We start from the raw sequence: 22,809 nt of genomic DNA, 5'->3' as shown, positions 1-22,809 counted from the left end.
TTTGTGATGAAAACTTACTTAGAGAGAAATCTCATCATATGTGTCGGCAAAATTTCAGGGAGAAATTTGAAAAGGAAGCACCAGTGAAGTGTTATTCAAAAGTTAATTAAAATGTTTCGTGAAACACGGTCTGTGTTAAGACTAGAAACATGTCCGACACAGGTCAGTTTTAACGATAATGTCTTACACAATCTGTGTCGTGCAGGACATTAAAGCGGCAGTTACAGGATCTCCTTATAAATCTTTGGAAACACTAAGCCGGAAAAAGAACATTTCCCCAGGTTCAGCTCACACTCCCGCGAGAAGAATGCTGAAATATTATCTACGAGTCACCGGGTTTGCAAAATAAAAAGTAAAAAATCTTTAGAAATAATGTTAGTCTACAAATGGCAAAAATTATCCCTTACCCTCTTTTAGTTATTCCCAAAATTTAATGAGATCAATTCCCTGTATGTACATGATTTTTGAGCCATGAAGAATTTATGTTGAACCAGTCCAGAGGTATTAATCAAAATACAGCTCAACAAACGTTCGTACTTACATCATCTTCTGGAAGTTTCTATAGCTTTTTTGTATTTTTTTGGATTAAGGGAATCTTGAATCGTCGACATTTGAAAAACCCCGATAAACTAAATTTTGTACTATCACTGTAATTTCTGTTTATAGCTATGCTATAAACAGAAATAACCGGAAAAGTAAAAAATATGGAGGTCAAATTGAGAACCTTCTTATTAAGTCAATTTTTTTTTTTCATTTATTTATTCAAGAAAATAGATTTCTTGATAGAGATGCACTAGGCTTATGTCGCTTAGTGCAAAATTACATCAAGAGGCACAGAGAAACGGGAAATTTTGAATCTCAGGTTGGCAGCCCTGTAGGTGTACCATAAGTAAGAGAAAGACGTTAAACTGTAGAGCAGTAACGGACATTTAGTTGTGATGGAGCAGTGGAATGTGTAGAGTGTGCGATTGCCATAAGGGCTTTTTACTGTACTGACATGGTGACAGTGTGACAACTGCACAAAGAGTGTTTCGGCGACAATACGAGATCCCGCCTCTCGGCCAAGTTCCATCTTCACACGCAATTAAAACTTGGGTTCGTAACTTTGAAGAGACTGGTTCGGCTAGTGAGAATTTATTGTCTGTTGGTACTCTAGAAAACATCGGTGCCGTGAAAGCTGTAGCGGTAAGAAATCCTCGTTGTTTGGTGCGGAAAGCTGCCTCGTCATTGGATAGCTCCGACGTCGAAGCGTGCAAAGAATACTCCATAACCTGAAATTTCACGCTTATAAAATTCAAATTGTCCAAGGACTGAAACCTAACGATTGTGTACTGCCTCTGCAATTTTATGAAAAACTGTTGTCTAAAATCAATGAGAATGCTAACTTTATTGAAAATCTTTGGATGTCAGATGAACCCGATTTCACTTACGTGGGGATGTGTGAATAAGCAGAACTTTCATTACTGTGAACAAACAAACTTACTCAACTATACCAGCGTCCGTTACACAGTACTAAACTTACTGTATGGTGTGCACTTTCGTGTCGTAGGATGATAGGCCCTCACTTCTTTGAAGATGAAGGGGATTCCGCTGTCACTGTGAAGTCTCAGGACGGTTTCATCAGGATGAAGCTACCTCACACACTGCTAGACAGTATATGACGTTTGTTTAGATATCGCATAATTTCAACGACTGCTAACATCGCTTGGCCACCACGGTCTCCAGACCTTTCAGTATGTGACTTCTTTTTATGGGAAAATTTGAAGAGCGTTATGAACCAAGCCAGCTCAAAACACAGATTAATGAGGAAATCGCCAATATACCGGAAAACACATTGTGCCGCGGTATGCAAACTTTTCAGAATCGACTTACTGAATGTGTACGGAAAAACGGACAGCAGTTAAATGAAGTAATTTTTAAAAAGAAATATATACTGAAATTTCCACTCTTGTAGAACATGATTTCAAAATTAAATAAGGTTATTAGCATTACTTCATTTTTTCTAATTATTTCAAATTTTCCCGTTTTTACTGCGCACCCTTTATTAAAAATCTCTTTATGTACAGTGAATATTCAGTGCAATATTTATTTAAATAAAACATTTTCTCGTAACACATCAGAATTTGTTGAAGCATATCATTAAATTATACTACTTGAAATAGAAATGAATCCATATAAATACCGTATTAATGATTTTAATACATAATTTAATTAACGATTTTAAAATCGAATTATATTATTACTTTAAAAAAGAAAGGACGTGTAACGATTGTAAACATGCTGAAGTAGAAGCTTTGTAGACGCTAAAAGTTATTTACTTTAGTTTTATTAGCTTTTTGCGTTACCTGTTCACATTAGCGTGTGGTATTGTGTATAGTATTCTTAACACTAATATTTTAATAAATCAAAGCATAGCACGCTTTCTGGTTTAAATATTATTTGTACGATATTTACATATATATACTAATATATTACATAGAGAAAGGGATTCATGAATGAAATTTCTAATTTATTTATCAAATAATTATAATAGATATTTGCTATTTATTTTCCCGGCTATATAGTTATACTGCATAGCTATATAGTATACTCTATTCAAGAGAAAGTAAGTAAATCAATTAAAACTCCACATATGTGGTTTTTGCAGATCTTCACGTTTCATGACCACGGCTCTAACAAAAAAAAAAATAGCACTGAAATATTTCAGATCAATATATGTATGCCTATAGTTTTTTCCGACCTCATGCGATTTGGATAAACTTTGGCATGATTTCTACATATAAGATATCGATAAAATTAAATTTTAATTATAATTGGTGAACGAGGCGGGAAGATACGGATCTTATAAATAAATGCCTTACCTCAGAATTTTACTCAAAGGATATGTAAACGTTTGTTCAATTAAATGCCACTTAGGTAACTATGAGAATTCATGATGTACGATCTTATTCAGACTCCCTATAAATGGGTAGGGAAACTCTTTTCCTCAATTCCTATTTAACTTTTGTTATTTCTGAACTCAGTCACTTTTTTTGCTAGCAATATGATTCTATTACATTAGTATACCACTTTGGTTATGAATTTGGGCAATTTCATTCATGGATGGTGGATAATAAGCTTAATATTTTGCGTTTTAGTCGTTAAAAAGAGATTTTTATGAAATTTTATATAATGACTTCTGAATACGGGTCATTAATACCAATCAACCGGGTTGATCTAGCGTTTAACTGGTCATTCCAAATCAACTGATTTCGAAGTCGAGAGTACTATGGTTCAAATCCTATTAAAGGTAGTTTACTTATATATGGATTTGAATTCTATATCCTGGATACTGGTGTTCTTTGATGGTTGGGTTTCAATAATAATAATTTATAAAAACCACTTACCAACAACGTTTTATTTGTGTTCAAGTACTTTCGGATACACAATTCACCTTCAGGAACTCAAAAAAAGTTTATATTATTCTTAAAATAAAAAACTAAAACTCATTCATCGTATGTAAATCGTTATGTAAAGTGTAAAAATATACAACAGTGGTCGTAATGTTTTAAAATACAGGGTTATCATAAAAGAATGGTGCGGTTTCAGTAATTCATAGGAAGATTGTAGGGAAATTTGTAGATGTTATATTGGTATCCTTAAAAGCCTCCAACCCTAAAGTTTGTTTATCAGCAGTTGAACCACAACATCAGTTCTTTTGTTGCTGCGGTGAGTTTAGTGAGTTACTATGTTCTCGGATAAAGACAAAGCAAAGTGTGTTTTATCGATGACCGAATTAAAATCCGTAATTTTAGTTCAACGTGCGTTTCGACGTGAATTCGGAAGAGCTCCACCACACAAAAATAACATAACACGTCGGTTCAAACGATTCGAAGAAACCGGATCGGTTAAGAAACAGAAATCAACCGGCAGACCAAGTGTACCAGACGAAACGGTTGAACTAATAAGACGATCGGCAATTAGAAGTCCTGGGAAGTCCATCCCCCGTCGAAGCGTCGAATTAGGTATTCCAAAATCAACAGTTCACAAAGTTTTACATAAAAAACTGAAATTACACGCTTATAAAATCCAGATACTGCAGGAATTGAAACCCGATGATGGTGTAAAACGTTACAATTTCGCTGTTGAAATGTCGAACAGAATAAGTGAAAACGAATCATTTTTAGACGATATAATTTTTACCGACGAAGCTACATTCCATGTGAATGGATGTGTTAACAGACACAATTCACGAATACGGGGCTCTGAAAACCCACACGCAATTATTGAGAAACAACGCGATTCGCCTAAAGTTAATGTTTGGTGTGGTGTGATGAAAAATCGTGTAATAGGGCCTTTATTCTTTGCTGAAAAAAACAATTAATGGAGTTGTGTATCTTGGCATGTTAACCGATTATTGCTTTCCTCAGATGAACTCGAAAACATTTATCGACTTCATTTCCAACAAAACAGTGCTCCCCCGGACTTCAATGCATCGGTCACGGACGCTTTGAACGAAAAATTTGGAGATCGATGGATAGGCCGGCAAGGACCCATAATTTGGCCTCCAAGGAGTCCAGACCTGACACCTTGCGATTTTTTCTTGTGCGGGTACATCAAAAGTGTTGTTTATACAGAAAATATTCGCGACCTAAACCGCTTAAAAAACAGAATTAATGAAGCAATGACAACCATTAACGAAGAAATGTTCACTAATGTTTGGAGAGAAGTTGAGTATACTTTGGACATTTGTCGAGCGACTAAGGGCGTACATATTGAAATTTATTATGTAAAAAAATGTTGGAGACGACAAATTTGAAAAATATAAAACATAAACTGTAAGTAATTCTGTTTTAATTTAAACCATGTTCAAAACCGCACCATTCTTTTGTGATAACCTGTATTTTAATTCACAATAGGCGCATTTTAATCTACATACGCCTTGTCTATCTAAATTAACTTTATTCCCACTCTTTATTATTTTGGATGGATCTGTATTAATTATATGTTTATTATTTTATTATATTTATATGTTATATATGCAGTTATATTTTATTAATTCGTTATATATGGTTGGGTTTCAATTAAACATACATCTAAGGAATGGTCACCTTAGACTGCACAAGACTACATTTCATTTAAATTCATACATATCACATTCTCATTCATCCTTAAGATGGTTCGGGAGGCTAAGTAGAAAAGAGGGGTCATTAATACTATTTATTTTTGGTTACAAATTGGTCAAGGAGGTGGGAAGATACGATCACCGTGAATCCCGTATCTCAACATTTTACTTAAAAATAGAACAATTTTTTTTCATAATTTTTTACATAATATTATATACACATTAATGTTTAATTTTCCTCCTAAATAGTAGACTGTCAAGGGCTAAGCCCTCTTTAGCCGGAATTAGATTATCCGATATTAACATTGTTATAACTAAAATCATTTTGTCAATTTTTTTTCCTTTTAACTGTTATAACGGTTTCTTAATTTCTCCTTCCCTTGGAAATATACAATGAAAATTCTGTTTCGTATGAAAAATTTCAAACCTAATCGGGATTTAATCATACGGAAAACCGTAACTCGCTATTAATTAGTTATGGATGAATTACTAGTATAACAATTATTATTTTGTTCGTTACCGTTAAATTAAATACTATCGTTACTTCATAAAATAACTATGAATTTTAAAATATTTTCTTTATTTGATTGTTGGACCAGACCGATCCACTACAATGTAGCAGCAACAACACTGCTTCAGACATCCCGGGTATTACTATTTCGTATTTATGTTTTACGCGTTATGATATCATAAAACGCACAAATTATGTAAAGAATGTCACAAAGAAAGAGAAAAAGTTTCAGGATAAGCAAAAATAAAGAAAAACGTTCATATAGATATGGGCCGAAAAAGCTTCGATTTCGAGTAATAAGCTCAATTTGTAGTACGTTTTGTTTTTAATAAAATCAAATATAAAAGTCAAACCAATTACAACTACTGCCCATTTATGTGTTAACGTTTTTTAAACCTTGTCGAGTATATAGATTGCGAAAAATTTTGCCCTGATTTCTTCTCCAAACTGGAATTCTTGAAACTTAAATTGAGAGGTAGGATAAATTTGATGGTTTTGTATGGATTTTGACCTGAAAAATTGAATAACCACACGTTTCGACCGGTTTTACTTATAAGTCAGATTTGTTGGACATTTCATATTCGGTTGATGTTACTTATATATATAATTACATTTTTGGCAAATTTTATGGAAAATATTTATTTATTTAATGGTTATTGTATAACAAATCTAAAAAAAAATGTTGTTTTTGATGTCAATTAAAAATAATTTTCTAACAAAAATTACGACATAACAATAAAATCGTTAAATTGTGAATTAAACAAATAAAATTTTGCAACAAAATTTGTAGAGGATTAAATTTTACAAATTTAATTCTGTAAAGTTATATTGGGTTTTAAGTGTTTCAATTTTTGTATCGTTGTATGATGTTACTCTCTACAGACCAATCCAGGGATAAAAAAGATTGTAAAATATTTTGGCTATATGTTCCTCAGATCAATAAAAGTTTTTTTCTAATTAAAACAAATGCTGATTTAAAAAAGTTAAATTTTTCACTTATCTACTTGATTTTTTTTTGTTTTTTTTAAATATAAACTTAAAAAATTAACTGAAGTATTTTAATGGAATTTGGAATGCATGTTTAAACCGACATTTTCCACAACATAAATTACATATTACACTTAACATTTTTAAATGACTAACTTCAGTAAAAATAAATTTAGGATAATATAAAAAATCTTAAACATTTTGTAAGGAACGAAACTAATTAATATGAAGATAATTATTAAATAGTTAAACTAAATTAACTAAATAGACTAGTTTAACTAATTATATTAACATGGAAAAATTAATAATTGTTATTTTTTAAATTAAAACAAAATATATATATATATATGTAATAAATTTCTTGAACATGGTTCCGCTAGTATATTTTAATAAAAATAATTAATAACTTATATATCCACCTTACCAGTAAATAAGTATTAAGTCTTTCGGCTTTTCAAACCATCATCAGGAGTTAAAATATTGCAATTAAGTCAAAGGTTAAAATAATTAACTCAAAAGTTAAAATATGTATACAGTGATGACTGTTTACAAGTTAACAGTTAACGAGATTAAGAAGACGTGAGGATCGACAGGAGACCGAGAGAGCCATGACAGAATGGAAAGATTCTTCAAGGAACCTCCGAAGAGCCATCAACAAAGCCAAGCGGAATAGATGGGAGGAAAACCCCTGGGGTGTAGCATACAAATTGGTAACAAAGAGGCTGGAAAGATCACTCCCCAAGCAACTGATCCTGAGGTGCAACTCCGGGAAACAATGCACATCCTGTTTTTGAGAGATTAGATGCTGAGATGGAGGGAGTTGGCGGCCACAGAGATACCGCGTATCACTTCGGAGGAGCTGTGGAACGCGGTCTCTCGGCTCCGTCCTGGAAAGAGCCCAGGGATGGATGGAGTGCCTGCGGAGGGGCGATGAGGGCGTTGGTGGAGGCCTCCCCGATCACTTTTTTTGGAAGTATTTAATGAATGCCTGTTTAAGGAAAGATTCCCAACACCATGGAAATCTTCCATGGTGTTGGGAAAGAGTGCAGGGCGAGAGTAGTTCTCCTCCCTAAGGGAGGTGGCGGAGAGGGTGGCCTAATGAGTTACAGGCCGGTTTGTCTAACTGGTAGCCTGAGGAAACTTTTCGAAGTTATTCTAGTAAACAGGCTGCAAGAGGGGTTAGAGAGAAATGGGGGATTCTCGGATAACCAATATGGCTTCCGGAAAGGAAGTGCAGTGGATGCTGTTAAAAAAGGAAGGCGGCGGCCAGGAGGTCTGGGAATGTGAGAAAAATTCCCCTGGTCGTTTTCTTGGATGTCGCTAATGCATTCAATGCGGTGAGGTGGGAGGCCATATTGCGGCAGTTGGAGGAGCGAGGCATTTCACCTTACTTGTTGAGTATGATGCAGTTGTACCTCAGTGGAAGGAACTTGAGTATCACGTCTGATGAGGGGGGGGGGAGGTCGTTGTTCCCATGCAGCGTGGGGTGCCGCAGGGATCAATCTTGGGGCCCATCTTCTGGAATGTGGTGTATGACGACCTCCATCGGCAGGAGTGGCCACCGGAAGTACAATTAGTGGCATATACCGATGATTTGGCGGTTGTAGTGGTCGCGAAGGAGCTGGAGAAGGTGGTGGGAGTAACTACGAGGACCGTTGAGAAGATCAAATTATGGCTTCAGACGCATGGGCTGCAACTGTCAACTAAGAAAACTGAAATTGTAGCAATGAAGGGGAAACGGTGAACACACCCTTTTGCTGTCGATGGAGAAATGGTCGCCCCAAAGGAAGCGACAAAATATTTGGAAGTGTGGCTTCATAGGTTAAGCGGTTTCTCACTTCACGTGCAGCAAGTGGCTATGAAGGCGGATAAAATGTCCTCGGCATTGCTGAGGCTTATGGCCAATGCTAAGGGTCCTAATACAATTAAGCGCAGAATGCTGGCGTCTACCGTAGTATTTTGTATGCAGAACCGGTGTGGTGGGAGGCTTTTGGAGTGGTGAGAAATGCCCGGAGATTGAATGGAATATACAGGAGACTGGCGATAAGAGTTGCGCAGCTCTACCGGACGGTATCATTGGATGCCTCACTGGTGGTGGCTTGTATGCCGCCGTTGGGCCTGTTGCCCAAAGAAAGAAGAGATAAAGCCACAGATGGTACAAATGAGGCGACGCCGCTTGCTGGCTGATTGGCAGGAGAGGTGCCGGAGTGCGAAGGAGGGGCACTGGACCTACACCTTGATCCCAGAGGTGGCTGCCTGGGTCAACAGACTGCATGGAGAGGTGGACTTCTAGACGGCTGTGGTTGTCGGGTCATGGGTTGTTCGGGGACTACCTCTGCGGGATCGGAAAGAGGCGCACAGAACTGGCACAGTTCTGTGCCGTATCCACTTCATCACAAGATAGTGGATACTTCATCTAGCACTTCATCATTGTGATGAAATGGATACGGTGCAGCACACCATGGAGACAGGAGATACCACGTGACGATTTGAACTCGCCGGGGGAAGTCATGCGGGTGATGCTCTCTTCGGGTGAGAGATGTACTGCGTGTGCCCAGTGGTTTAAAAGGGTTACAGCGAAAACTGATAGAGGAAGACCGCTAGGCGAACAACGGAGAATGTCGGTTGAGGGCAGTGATGGGCGCCAGCCACCGGGGGTGGGTGGCGGGGGTGCCTCAGCATTGCCATCACCAATGGCTCCCGCGGGACGCGTTTCTGTTGTCAGAGGCCAACATAGATGTGGTGTATGTATTCTGAGCTGTATTTTTTTAGATTGTAAATGGTGTCTGAATGTGTTATGCAGTGTGTATGTATATATATATATACTTTTTTTTTTTTTTTAAATAGAGTTTGAATGAGAAGTGTAAATATTTGTACGAATGTGAGGTGTGCCTGTGACGGGCGTGGTGCTGAGGTTATGCCATCAACGGCATTCCATCATCACGTGCGTGAGGGAATGGTTTTTTAGTGGGTCCCACTACCCACCGGGTTGGTTTAGTGGTTAACGCGTCTTCCCAAATCAGCTGATTTGGAAGTCGAGAGTTACAGCGTTCAAGCCCTAGTAAAGCCAGTTATTTTTACACGGATTTGAATACTAGATCGTGGATACCGGTGTTCTTTGGTGGTTGGGTTTCAATTAACCACACATCTCAGGAATGGTTGAACTGAGAATGTAAAAGACTACACTTCATTTATACTCATACATATCATCCTCATTCATCCACTGAAGAATTATGTAAACGGTAGTTACCGGAGGCTAAACAGGAAAAGGAAAGAAAGTGGGTCTCACTGCAATAGGCGATGAACCCCACACACCCAGTATATACAGACTACTGGGCGTTTGGTTGAGGTAAATTTTCCCACTTCCGACTTAAAATAAAAAAAAAATTCTACCTATCACAGTTACTACCTCATTTGTAATTAAGTCTCTTTTTCAAGTTTCTATAAAGCCTGAATATTTTAATTGTTATTTATCACCAGAACCAAGAAGGTAACGAACACTGCGAGGAATCCAGGGGGCGGAGCCCTCCGGCTAGACGGGAATGGCGAGCGAAGCGAGCTTTGCGTGGGGTCCAATGGACTCCCTGGTAAAACGGAAACGGCAAGCGAAACGAGCTTTGCGGCCCTGTCTCCCCGAGGTCCTGTGACCCCGAGAAGCCCCTGGATCGGCTCCGGGATTCACCTGCGGCCCGGTCCTGGCTAGACAGTCGGGCGAGCGAAGCGAGCACCGACCGGCTAAAATATATATATTTATTTATTTATATAGGGATTAAATTAATCAACATATTATGAGAAAGTATAATTCACTCACAAAATAATGATATTATAAGAATGAATGAGAGAGTGAAAATACTCTCAAGGAGTGTAATATTCCTTAGATTCTCTCAGTAATTAAGTGATAGTGATGTATACACAATTAATAATTATTTATTAATTAAAATTTCTTACTGCAATAAACATACAAAAAACATTATCTCATCTTATTCTTACTGTATTAATTAAAAAAAAAAAAAAAACCTTTTATTTTCAACGGTGTTATAATAGGTCAATAATACAAAATAGGTGTATAATAGGTCATTTCTGACCTGAGTCAGAAATGAGTAATCTATGTAATATGAATAAATGTAACCGTAATAAATTTTTAATAATATGAAAAGCTTAGTTTTTTTATTAAGATGATTGAAAACAAAACAGTAAAATTAAATTTTATTACAAATAAAATCAACTTGATCATTGCATAAGAATTTATCATTTAACAAAAAAAGAACCCATGAAACATTTGTAACTGTAAATATAACAAATTACGCAGAGTACGTTTTGGAAATCCCAGTATACCTCAGAATTCAGGAATCCAAGCGTTCACTAAACATCAGGTCGCCCTACAAGCGATAACTCTATCACAGGGAAATGTTGGATATACAGTGAACATCAATACTCTCACAGCAAATAACTCTTATCGTTTCTTTTACATAAGACGCTTTACGTAGCTTGGAATCATTAAGACTTGAAAACAGATATTGTAAAACAGCAAATTTAAGTATACTTTCAGTAGAAAGTAAAATAATGAGTAGCTTCAGTAAGTAGCAAAAAGCAAATTGCAATTCACACCCACCCTACGAGTCAACTGAGCTTTCTAAACTTTGATAAGTAGTAATAAATTACTATTTTTAATTTAGCAAAAATGTATCATCCCAATCACGTTTTCGAAGCGAAATGGAAATTTTCAATCCATTTTTATAAACGTGTCCGCCACATAAAAGAAATAGCTTTTCATCATACTGAATTTCATCAATATTCACCACAGACAGATTGCATTTATACATGCATAACACTTTTTTGTTTGGTTGTAAGTAAAAGTTAAATAAAATCAGTACATTTAAATCACCTCATACACATATATACGAGGTGTGATCAAAAAATACGGTGAATAATTTTTTATTAAAAAAAGTAATAAGGTTACATAGAATTCGATTTAATCTCCTTCAAAGTACTGTCCTTGGCTAGCAATGCACTTATCCCAACGTTGCTCCATGACTGGAGGCATTTCTGGAAGGCGTCTTTCGGAAGGGCTTTCAGCTGCTCGGTCGTGGCCCTCTCAATGTCAGCAATGGTGTCAAAACGTTTTCCTTTAAGCACAGTTTTAATTTTTGGGAGGAGCCAAAAGTCGCATGGTGCTAAATCCGGTGAGTATGGCGGATGTGGACAGACAGGAACACTTTTTTCGGCCAAAATGAGAAGCGAGGTGTGACACGTCGCGTTGTCGTGGTGAAGAAGGAAGCCATCGGTCCATTTTTCTGGTCGCTTTCTTCTTATGTCGTTTTTCAAAATGCCTTGAACGGAACCGTACGAGATGTTAAGGTCTTCCGATAGATTTCGAATAGTCATTCGCCTGTTTGAACGAACCATTGTTTCCATATTTTCAACTGTTTTTGAGGTTACTGGACGTCCCGCACGCTGCTCGTCTTCAACAGACTCATTTCCGTTTTTAAATCGGTCATACCACTTATACACAGTCTTCAAAGTTACCGCATTATCGCCGGTCACCGATTCTAACATTTTGTGAGCTTCTTTGGCACTCTTTTGCAACTTAAAACAAAACTTAATGTTAATGCGTTGTTCAAAATCCATGTTGCGCGACAGACACGATAAACACAGCCTCAATCTAGCGGCTCTGCCAGCTGACTGGCAAGCTCGAACGTGTCACAACTTGTCCCTGCCTGTCTCAGTTGATCACGCTATTGGACAAATTACAGCATAAGGATGTAGCGTCGACAGTTGCCGCTATAAAAATTCATTCACCGTATTTTTTGATCACACCTCGTATATATATATTTTTTTAATAAACTCCATGTATTTGTTTTTCTAAATCAATCGTACTGTACAAAATATAGTAAGGGAGATACATTAAATTGTCTTCTTACAACTTAAATTACCTCGTAATTATTTTAAAAAGTAAAAAGATATAAAATACAGAAATAATAAGGCACGAAAAAAAACAGGATCTACTATCCATCACATTATCTGTCTATAAAAATTACTTAACATCTAACCTAAAATAGTTCAGGGTTTTACTTATCCCGCTTTTACCCCTGTCCTGTAAAAAGCATTTTGAATAAAAAAAATAGCTTTATAGGTACTATAATAAGAGTTGATTAAAATATCTAAAAGGTTTTTAAAGATCTTTTCTTATCTATCAATAATTCTCAAAAACAAAACCTAAGAATATAAAATAGCAAAACGCGCGCACACACCCATAAAATTATTACTACAACTCATAAATTTCTAGTTTTCCTCGTATAAAAACCAACATAACAGAATAATTAAAATTATAAGAAGGAGAAAAACAAATACGTCTATTTATATACACAACAATAGAATAAAACAAAATTATAAAATTTCAAACAAATCAAGAAAAGGAATGCACAACTTTCCCAGCTCTACAGAAATTTATATCAAATTTCTTATAGGGTTTTAAAATATAAACGACTTTTATTATTATGACTTAAAATCGATCAAAGAATTATTATAAAATTAAAAATTTGATGTGGACACCACATTACTTCCTTTAACGCCTGTTAAATTACACATACACATTTTTAAAAGTACAAAAAATTTATTTCACTAATAACTTCTCATTTTTTTTTACCGTTATTATTGAATTATTATTTATTGTATTTTTTTTTTTTAAATGTCAGGTTAATAATGATTAATAAATCAATATATTTAAATTTAAAAAAAAGGAGATGAATTTGAATTCGAACCGATGTGCCTTCCCCTTGTAAGATCTATTAATTAAAATTCTATTTGGCTGTAACTCTGGAACCAATGACAATAAGTACAACTTAAGATATACCGTTGAAAAGCTCTCAATGAGAACTTATTAGTAAAGAAAAAGTCCAAAATCTAATTTTCTTTTTTAGATTTTGGGCTTTTTTGGACAGTTTTGGTCGAATCGATTGCAATCAAAAGGGGAGGTGCGTGCACAACTAGATATTACAACAGTCCTAAATTCAAAATTTCAACATCCTACAAATAATCGGTTTTGAGTTATGCGAGATACATACGCACATACGTACGTACAGACGTCACGCCAAAACTATTCAAAATAAATTCTGGGATGGTCAAAATGGATAATTCTGTAGTAATCTGAAAACCGAAATTTTTTCGCGATTATAATACTTCCTTTACTTCGTACATGTAAGTAAAGAAAATATGATAAAATATCAGAAATTAATTAATGAATTAAAATTTTATGTACTTTACATTTAAAAATATTGTGTTTAGTAAATTTAACAGGCGTACAAGGAAGTTATGTGCTGTCCTTAATCAGATTTTTTTATTTCTATTGCCCGTTTTTCACTGTTCCATACAAATATTTTTCTAATTGTTAGAAATATATTTGATATTAAAAATGTTTTTCTGTATAAAATATTTTTGTTGTTGGAATATGATTTTGATTTCCTCCTTACTTAATCTTAAATTTTTGATTTTACTTTCTAAAAATTAAACTTTTCTGACTTCTGCTGTATTATATTCCTTTATCTTAACATTTAATTTCCCTTCTTTTTTCAATTTTTTACAATTTTTACTTTCAATTTTCCACAGTTGTACAATATACTACATCAACCAAAAGAACCTCCTCGTCGTTTGCTATATTGCAAATGGTTGAATATGAACCGCCAAATGCACAGGTTCATTTATTTACTGACAAGGCTCAGTTTACTTGAGACGGCATCAATAACTTTTGCAAAGACACTCTTTGGCAGAAATCAATCCATACACGTCAGCAGAACGTAATTTCCAACACCGATTTAGCGTCTGTGTGGTGTGGTCTAGTTCACGATCAGCTAAGTAGACCATTCATTCTCCCAGGAGCCTAAATTCCGACATTTACTTGGATTTCCTTAAGGAACAATTGTCATTGCTATTGGAAGATGTTCCACTAGCATCAAGATACTGTACTTTTAGCACGATGGTGCGCCTCCCCAGTTCTCACATGCCTTGTCGGCATACTTTAATGAGCAATTTCCAGAGCGATGCATTGGCCGCGGTGATCCAAACTCCTGACTGCTAAGATCACCTGATCTAACACCATTTTTGCATATGTGGTTAGATAAAAAATATTGGGTGTAAAGAAAAGTTCAAACGCGTGAAGAGTTGGATGCTCGTATTACATTTGTCGCCACACAAATTACATAAAGTCGTGCAGAATTGCGAAGAGCAACGCTAGCAATCCGAAAGCGTGCAGCCAAATGTTTTGAAGGATCAATTACATTTTTATTTTTTTAATATTGTATCAATTGTAAATTAACTTCATTTTCTGTAGCTGATAACATTTAAAAGTTTTCATTCGATAATTGTTAGTAATAAATCAAACTTTTTGAACTTATATTTGTTTTTTATTGGACTATTTAACAACAATTTTCTCAGAATTAGATTCTCTACAAGTTTTGATCATAACTTTTACGCATTTATTAGTCATTTAACAAGTTTTTGTATTACAAACGTAATAAAACGCGTTTATAGACAACAAAGTTTTCTGTTTTATATGAAATATTATGAAAACTACTATAGATATAATTCTGAACCTGTTTTCCAATCCCGTTAACTGATTTTTTTTTACAAAAAAATGTAAAAGTCGAATCCAAAAAAATATGCAATTTATTAACCAAAATTCTTAGTACGAGATTAAACTGTTTTTATGATATTAATACCAAACAGAAGCTAATACACAAATAAATAGATTGTATATAAAAATGTATAATGTTTTGTATCCTAAATTTTAATATTTTTAAATTCAAGTAATCTGAAATACAAATTTATCCAGATGGGGAAGGAATTTTTTCTTCTAATACCAATACTTTCCATATCGATAACAATCGAGAAGAGAAAAAAAAACGTTTAATGCCATCTGATTTAGTAATTATAAGCTGTTCTAATCTACTTATTCGTTTACTATCAGAAAAAAATTCCTAATGTCATAAAAGTTGAAATTTTACTGAACCTTGATCTAAATCAATATAGTATAAAGAAAATTCTACAATCTAAAAAAAAAATAGATTAAAATTATCTAAGTAATTTAGATCATTTATTCTAATCAATACATTATATAGATCAAATCATAAACGGGTAGATATGCTATTCTATAGATTAAAAAAAGGAACTTTTCCAATATTTCCAATAAAGAATAGCTCAAGGAAAATCGTTGTAAAACCTTTATTACAGTATCATCGAAAAATTTACAATTAATTTTAATATATAAGTAATAAATATAATTAATATACATATTAATTAGTTGAACTATAAACAAATGAAATAATATTAGATAAATAAATGAAAATAATAAATTAAAAAAACAACTGCAAAATATCTGGATAATACAGACATCTTAGAAGTTTTGCAGCTTATTTAGTCTTATTATTATTATCTCAAAACATTTTTTTTTACTTGAAAAAAAACACACATTAAAAAGCGGCTCACTTTCTAAATAATATGTGGAATTACATATCGTAAGATCTTTTCCGACACTGCATTGTTGCATCATTATTTTATCAGTAATGTGCAGATGGCGTCATTAAGTAACTGTAATTACCAATAAAGCTCTTAAGAATATGGTAGACTATTTTAACCAACTAAGTAAGGAGCAACACACACCTGCGTGCGTACACATACACACGTGCATATATATATATATATATATATATATTTGTGTGTGTGTGTGAACGTATAAGTATATACTTTAAAATGTTATATATATATATATAAAATTTCAGATCATGCATAACATTTTTTTTAATTTTCTCGGTTAATGTAGAAATAAATAAGGATAATAAAAATAATAATGATTTTTTTCCCATCTCCTCCACTCCTACATCCTTACTACCATAGACGGACAGAAACAACTAGGTAGCAGGACCAGGTGGGGAGATAATTCATAACAAAACAGCTTAAAATGCCTTAATATGCAGTTAAATATCAAGCTATTTGACTATACAAAACGTGAAAATTCACGTGTAGAAAAATAAAAAATAATTGCTTTAGAGACAGTTCAAATAACGTTGGTATGCAGATATTTTTTTTTATACATTTAATATTTCTACTTTTCTTGCATCCTTCATTTAATTTTTTCTTCATTACATTTTGAATGTCTTCAACTAGGAACCACGCCAGTACCATTTATTTTTTTGCTTCTTTCCATATTTCCTTAATTTTCCGTTTTCCTTTTTCCATCCATTTTCTGGATGTTAAACGCCACAAAACAGACCGAAGGCTCGTTGGATTGATGATGTTATCAATTAAATTAGATGAAACTTGCAGAAGATCGCACAAGAGCTTATTGTCGGCCTCCGTGGCGCGAGTGGAAGCGTCTCCGCCTTTCACCCTGAGGTCCTGGGTTCGAATACCGGTCAAGCATGGCATTTTTCATAGCTAAAAATTTCCATTCGGGCTAAATGATCATAGTAGTCAATGCGCACATCTCATTTAATAATATTAAAAAAAAAATAATGTAAGTTTTAAATTCTATTAAAATATTAGAAAAGACCACACAACATCGTTACCATATGTATCTTTCGTTAATACCGCAATATATATATATATATATATATATATATATATATAAATCATAATGAAGAAGTAGCGTAAGAAAGCCGACAGCAAGAATAGGAAGCAAAACAATGCTAACACATAGATCAACTAGTCAAGCTGGTGAGAATACAAAGACCCTCACCCACCCATATATTTATTAGCCAACACAATCGTAAAAAAATGGAAAAAAGTATTCAAGGTTGAATTTTTTCAAATACAATAACATACTCTACATCTTAAATATATATCACGATAACTAGTTATACTCAAATAGAAACAACTATACCAGGCAAAATATATATATATATATATAAACGTTTAATAATATATAGAAAATAATAATATATATGGTGTTTAATTACACCATTAGAATTATTTTTTGTTCTACTTAAAATGTATAAAACAGTACAACCGTATCATTTTTTTTTTCTATTGGTATAAAAAAATTCAAGAGATTTTCAGAAAATTAAAATTTACACAGCTATAAAAAAATCTGATGTGGACACTTTTTTTTATTTTTTTTATTTTATTGCAATTATTTAATTATTATGTATTGTAATTTTTTTTTAATAATCAGAGGATAATTATTAATAAATCAGTATATTTAAATTAAAATAAAGTCGGATTCGAACCGGTGTGCCTTCCCCTTTTAAGATTCAAATATTTCATTAATTATAAATTTATTTGGCTGTAACTCTGAAACCAATGAAAATAAGTACCGCTTATCATATATCGCTGATGGCACAGCGTACTTTAAAACCTGAACAACCCCTGGAGTAATGAATGAAAATAAATATAGAAAAACTAAAGTAATTGAAGTAAACTACAAAGAGGATTTAGCGGTAAACACAAGCGGAGAAAGAACAGAAAAAGTAAAAATTAAGGCAATATTAAGAGCACAGGAAGAGCGCAAAGGAAATAAAAGGAAGGATAGAGGGCAAAAGAAGTTTTCAGTAAGAAGAGGAAATTACTGTGTAATAAAAATCTACATTTAAGAATTACGGAAGAGAATTAAACAATACTATGTATGGAGAGTCATGATGTACTGGAGTAAAGCGTGGACGATAAGGAAAAGGAAGACTGGATTGAGGCTTTTGAGATATGGATGCGAAGAATGATGGAGAAAGCAAGATGGAGGATAAAGTGAAGAATGAGGAAGTAATAACAAAATTACAAAATTGAAGTATAAAAAAAAAGGAAACCAGTTAGGAAATGTGGTTAGAGGAAGTCGAATCTTGACAATTGCATTGGAAGGGTCAGTAGAAGAATGCTTGGGACAGAAACGGATGGAGACAATTGTGGCGTAAGAGACCTGCCTCCAAAGCAGAACACCAGAACATGATGGTATTAATGATAAAATAATAACCTACAGCGATAAAAATTTGATATTCTAACATATTTTTCAACTAACCTTTACTTATTACTCTTTCGAGTAGCAAGTTCGATTCAACGAAAAACGTTCCATGATGTTTTTTTTTTTTTTGTAAATGAAGCGCATCCCAAGATCTGATGAAAATTTTGCTAAAAATGTTGTATAGATGGAATTGTTAAGTGTAATATGAATTGAAATATTGAAATGTTAAATGTAATATTGAAATCGAAATATAATGATGGAAAAACACGATGAACTTAGGTTTGAAATTTACGGTTATTAGATGCAGTAAAATATTTATTTATTACCATAAAATACACAAATTTACGACTTTAGAACCAATAAACCAATTTTCTTATCTTTATTGGTACTTACGTATTAACGCCACTGCAGCTACAGCTTTATTTAAAAACAAAGTAGTCAATCGGATTTCGGTGGAAAATGGGCCGATATAGAATTTAACATAGATTCAAAACAGTCTTTATTAATTTTAATAAATATATTTATTTATTTTATAAATATAATTTAACCAAACTTAACCTACGCTCGCTAACCTTGACTAATTAACAGAAGTGTTTTGATTATTTAAATAATAAATAATTGCAATAATTACTGAATTTATTAAATAAATACTCAAAAAATTACGGTGTTAATTAGTCAAGGTTAGCGAGCGTAGGTTAATTTTGGTTAAATTATATTTATAAAATAAATAAATATAAATAACCATTTATTAAAATTAATAGAGACTTTTCATTTTCCACCGAAATCCGATTGACTACTTAGTTTTTAAATAAAGCTGTAGTTGCGGTGGCGTTAATACGTAAGCAGCACCTCTTTATTTTATAATATTATTAAATGTAACATAGAATACGCCCCGCTAGAAAAGCAGAAAGCTTGAGCTCTAGCATCAAGTTCGAATATAAGTTTTTAGTCTAACTTAAACATACAAAATAACTTAAAAATCATTAAACGTGCGTAAAAAAGAAAATACAAAAAAAAAATCACTTTTCGGCACGCCGGAAGGCGTAGGTAGATTTTAACGGTGCTAAATAGAGGGTAAAAACGATTTCATCCTTAATGTTAAGAAAAACTTCAAATTTACTTAATACGAAAATGGTTGCATGTGAAAAAAAGTTTCACATATTTAGCCTACGACAAGCCCCATCTTCTTACAATTCTAGCAATATTTTGGTCATCCCTTGCCGTAAGGGTTGGTCATATCCAAAATTATTTCAGACAAAGGTTTTGGGTAATGTTTAGAGAACTAACGACCACTTTAAATCGATTCGATACAGTGCCTAATAAGGAGGTATGACTTTTTTGTCATCGAATCCCCATTTTTCCACCTCCCTGGGTAGAAGGTTGGTGATACCAAAAAACTTTACTTAGATAAGTTTTATGCCCTTATCCAAAGAATAGTAGGAACTTTAAAAGAATTCGATAATTTACTTAATAGGTAAGTTATAGCGATATTTTGTTTTTTCGAAAAAGCCCTCCCATTTCCATCCCCATGGTCCAATTTTTCCCATTAAAATTATATATATATATATATATAAACTTATGCGGTGGTTTTGGGGTCTGGGAGATGTGAAATGCGAAGATATGTCGAAATTTTCCGGAAGTCGAATCATTGTATCCATTACAATAAGTAGCTTTCTTATGAAATCTACCTAAAAGAAATAAAATTAATAACATAATTTAAATTCTAAAACAATAGATTACGATATTACATATTTTATAGGAACAACTAAATCTTACACACTTGGCTTTTGTACATATATTCGTAACATGGGAATGAAAAGAGATATTGGAATGAAATAAAAAGTGTAATACCTTAGCTACAAAATGCAGTATTTATTTTTCAATATAATCCCCGTTTACACTGATACAGTTTTCCCAACGTGTGACACGTTTTTGAATTCCATCACTGAAAAATTCTGGCGGTCTTTGTCAGATCCAAGTGGCCACAGCTTCCTTCGGCTCATCGTCGATGGTGTAATGATTACGTTTGAGATTAGTATGATAAATAATTACCCCAGTATGTTAGGATTAACAGACAAATTATAATTTGAAATAAAATTTGATTTTCACTCAGGTCTCAATCTGTTCGTTTTGATTTTTGGTTATTTTGTTGTTAACAATGATTTGCGGAATATTATTTAATAACAGACGGCACTATTGTTTAAACGGACGTTTACAAGAAGATAGCTTTGTAACATAGATATTTTGTAGGTATTAATGTTGAAGGAAGTAACGAGGATAAATGTGCCTCTGCACATATAACATCAGTTAAATCACAATTTTATCAAGGCTATTTTATATAATCAAGTACTAAGAATTATTTATTCTAGCTATATAAGAATTAGCCTACCCGGCTGACCTACTGGTTAACTCGTCGTCGCAAATCAGCAGATTTCGAAGTCGATAGTTCTAAGGTTCAAATCCTAGTAAAGGCTTTAACTGTTATTTCTACTTTTATACGGATTTGAATACTAGATCGTAGATACCGTTGTTCTTTGGTGGTCGGATTTCAATTAATCTACACTTCTCAGGAATGGTCGACCTGACATTGTACAAGACTAAACTTCATTCACATTCGTACCATCCTCTTAAGCAATACGTTACAATGGTTCCGGAGGATAAACAGAAAAAAAAGCTACAAGTATTAAGCATACTGCTACTAAAATTATTTTAGACGCTGCATACAGCGAAATTCCAACGGAGATCCGCTGAAATTTGATATCGTAACACATAGCATAATTTCCGTGGTTGAACACCCATTGTTAATTATTTAATTTCTCGAACGTAGTACCGCTGATATGTTAAATAAATAATATTAACAATTAATGAAATCCACCTTATCAGCACATTGATATGAAATCAAGATCTTTCGGCTTACTTGAAAGCCATCATCAGAGATAAAATTATTGCATTAAAATCAAAACTTTAAAAGATCACCAATTGAAATGTAAAACAGTCATGACTGTCTAGTCCTACCAGTATACTCTTTCTTTTTCCTGTTAGCCTCCGGTAACTACCGTTTCGATAATTCTTCAGAGGATGAATGAGGATGATATGTATGAGTGTAAATGAAGTACTGTAGTCTTGTTACATTCTCAGTTCGACGGTTCCTGAGATGTGTGGTTAATTGAAACCCGACCACCAAAGAACACCGGTATTCACGATCTAGTATTCAAATCCGTGTAAAAATAACTGGCTTTACTAAGACTTGAACGCTGTAACTCTCGACTTCCAAATCAGCTGATTTGGGAAGACGCGTTAACCAATAGACCAACCCGGTGGGTTCCTACCAGTATACTGAAGGAATATTCATGTACTCTGGTGGATTAAAATGAAATCAAACGGAACCATGTTATCAAAGAGATAATTATTAGATTAAATTTTAGATTACTTCTTTATATTTGTATTTAGTATCTTTTTATTACAATATATCGTTTTTAAAAAATGATTGTTCATTAATTAAGTTTTATTATTACTGTATATAAGATATTTTTCCAAATTAGAAGTACTATAATATTTATAAAAAATATCTAAGATTTTCATGAAATTATTATGATTGTATGTATGTCCGTATTCTATTATATGTTTGGCAGAGTTGGAATTTTCTGATTTATTATTTTTAATGTTATTTATGTGCTCTTTTGCACGTATGGAAAATTTGTGATTGGCCATACCCACGTATATACTGTCGCAATCCTCACAAACAAGACTGCATACTCCCTGTTTATCAATTTTGGAATCATTATCATATGATTTTTATTAAAATTATTTTTAATACATTTAATTAATAAAATAATGCAGGTGTTAAGCTATTTTTTATATTTTTTTATTAAAAGGTGTATATTCATTTTTTATGTATCTTATTTATGTTTATTATTATTTTTTTATTATATTTTTATACAAAAATTACTATTAACGGAAAGTACAGTGTTCAGTTATACTAAAATTTTTAGTATAGGTGTTTTTGAAAATGTAAATGTTTCAACACTCCTAGTTAAAAAAAAATTACAGAAATTTTTGGAAGGCGTACATACATATGTGCGTTGGCCTGGTGATTTATATATGCGTTGGTGTAATTGAAATTAATATAGGATGAGTTTTTGTGTGAAACCTTTGGTGTAAAATGAAGGCGCGTGGATCCCGCTTTCGCGAATCGGTTAATTTGATAGTTGAGGGTGGTCGTGGTGAGGTTGTTAGGTGGTTGCGGTTGGAAGAGGCCATACGAAG

The 22,809-nt window shown here is 33.5% G+C and overlaps 1 protein-coding gene across 1 annotated transcript in view; it reads right to left on the bottom strand.

Moving 5' to 3' along the window:
• The window catches only part of SP1173 (major facilitator superfamily domain-containing protein SP1173), a 281,971-nt gene that overhangs the window by 225,013 nt on the left and 34,149 nt on the right, over positions 1 to 22,809 (bottom strand). The gene's annotated exons all lie outside the window — the stretch shown is intronic.

Source organism: Lycorma delicatula, chromosome 2 (genome assembly GCF_047948215.1).
Source record: "Lycorma delicatula isolate Av1 chromosome 2, ASM4794821v1, whole genome shotgun sequence".
In the NCBI taxonomy this organism is placed as follows: Eukaryota; Metazoa; Arthropoda; class Insecta; order Hemiptera; family Fulgoridae; genus Lycorma; species Lycorma delicatula.
The sequence above is the reverse complement of the archived record's forward strand: the minus strand, read 5'-3'. Positions and strand labels throughout refer to the sequence as shown.